Source organism: Mandrillus leucophaeus, unplaced genomic scaffold (genome assembly GCF_000951045.1).
Source record: "Mandrillus leucophaeus isolate KB7577 unplaced genomic scaffold, Mleu.le_1.0 Scaffold113, whole genome shotgun sequence".
Taxonomy (NCBI): Eukaryota; Metazoa; Chordata; class Mammalia; order Primates; family Cercopithecidae; genus Mandrillus; species Mandrillus leucophaeus.
Window position 1 is genome coordinate 4,393,574 of NW_012099543.1, and position 2,308 is coordinate 4,395,881.

Sequence of the window (2,308 nt, forward strand, 5' to 3'; positions counted from 1 at the left end):
TTTTAAGAACTAACAGGCTCCTCTGTCTTCCCTGTTTTCAGGGGCCCCTCGGGATTTCCCCTTTTATAGCTACCTTACTGGCTTTATTAGACCATATAATTCCTGGTTGTCATTTCAGCATCAGATGGACCTCACCTCCCTCGGGAATCTTTCCTGATTTCTTTCCTAAGTCCTATTGCCCACTTCAAGGCCCCCACTCTGGAGCTTCCACACTATCTCTCAGTGATTCACTATTATTTAAAATCACATCCTTGAATGCCAGTCTCCCCTCAAGGCTGTGAGCTGCTACAGGGCTCTGTCTTCATACAATATTTTCTTCTGTCACTCAGTACCCAGCACATACAAAATTGTTTGGTTTATTTTTTAATGTAAACTTTTAAATTAACATTACCCAATGTAGAAAATCACACAAGTCATACATGTACAGCTCAGTTGATTTCTGACCATAAACACACCCATGTAACCAGCACCCTGGATCAAAGAATGGAACATTTACAGAGCCCTGGAAGCACCCCTTATGTTTTCTTTCAATGCCTCTCACTTGCTCGAAGATAACACCTATGTTGAGTCCTAATGCCATACATTCATTTTGCCTAGTTTTGAGCTTTATATAAATGGAATAATACAATTTGCATCCTTTTGTGCTTCCTTCTTTCATAAGCCATTATGTTTGTAAGATTCATCTAAGGATTTCTGAGTGTGTGGCTGTAGTTTATTTTCCTATCTTGATCACTTTATATTATATAAATGCACCCTAATTTATCCAGTCTGTTGTTCTTGGACATGTAGGTTTTTAGTTTGGGACTATTATGACTAGTGTTGCTATAAACGTTCTGACACATGTTGTTAAAAGATACATTTAGACACATTACAATTTTGAAGAGTTTATTTGAGCAGACAACCATTCATGAGTTGGGCAGCAGCAGAACACAAGCAGTTGGGCTCTACTCACAGGACATGACGGGAAAACTCTTATGAGGTGTTCTTGGAAGCAAGACCAAGAAAATATATTTGACTGGTTAAAGTGGAAAGTCCTTAGTTAGAGGTTAGTTTGGTGGTTTCTGATTAGTTAAGCTTAAATTTCATTTTACTGTTTACATTGAGTTGGGCTTTTACTTGCTTATAGAAGAGACCCAAGGCACTGGAGCCACTTCAGCCTAAAGGGCTTCCATCAGTTTTTCTTAACTATGTATTTTGGTGCACATATATTTGCATTTCTAAGGCAAAAATTGATAAATAATAGGTTTCATATGTTTTCAGCTTTCATAGAAATCACCAGTTTTCCAAAGTAGGTTGCACCAATTTTTATCCCTAGCAGTTCAACAAATGTATTTTGAATAAATTATTACATGAGCAAAGGAATTAAAGTATTTCCTCCCTAAGCTTGACTTTTAAGGGGGACACAATCTCCATAGCTACCTTGAAAAGAAAAAGTCTTCTGTTCCTTCCGTATTTTTAATTTTCTTCTTGTATCTGTTAATGAGTGACTTAAACTAGGGCTAAATGGATTTGTCTATAAATGTTACATATGAGAAAATTCTCAACTCATTGAAATAACCTATAATGTGGATATTTCCTTTCCTGTCTTTATTTTGTAATTGCTGAACACCATTCTGGGAACAACTAGCTTTGCTGAAATGCCAGGTTGTGAATAATTCTGAAAGTCTATTTAATTTTTCAGACAAATGTGAATAATATGTATCTTCCTTTGTGGGATTACTTAGTCTCTCATCTTGCTGTAAACATATCCTAATCAAAAGTAATTGTGAATTTAAACAATGGAGACCAATTAAAGTGCAGTTACCATTTGTTATGTGAGTTCACCAGTGTAAATGCCCCTCTGCGATGGGATTTTACTTTCATCTAGGCAGCCACATTACATTATCTGGTCTGAGCATCATCAGATCTCAGCGGGTGAGAATTGAGTCAAGAGGAAAAAACTGAGTGTTGCTAAGAGGTAAGGTAACTTATTCAGGAAACATCACTGTTCTCTGAGAATTGATACTTAACTGGCTTTCCTGCTTGAATGTCTATGTAATTTGCTGGAGGGCAGCTTACATTTGAGGATAGAATCAACACAGGATGGACTTTCTCAGTTCAGTGCAATTTTACTTATTCATAGGGTCTCATCTTTCATGCATATCAGGGAAACCAACTGAGTAGCCTCCTGTGCTGGCCCTGTGTTGGGACTTATCAAGTACAGTCATGTGTTGCTTAAAGCTAAATAGTATAGCCTATTGGTCCTAGGCTACAAACCTGTATGGCATGTTACTGTACTGAATACTGTAGGCAACTAAAACACGACGGT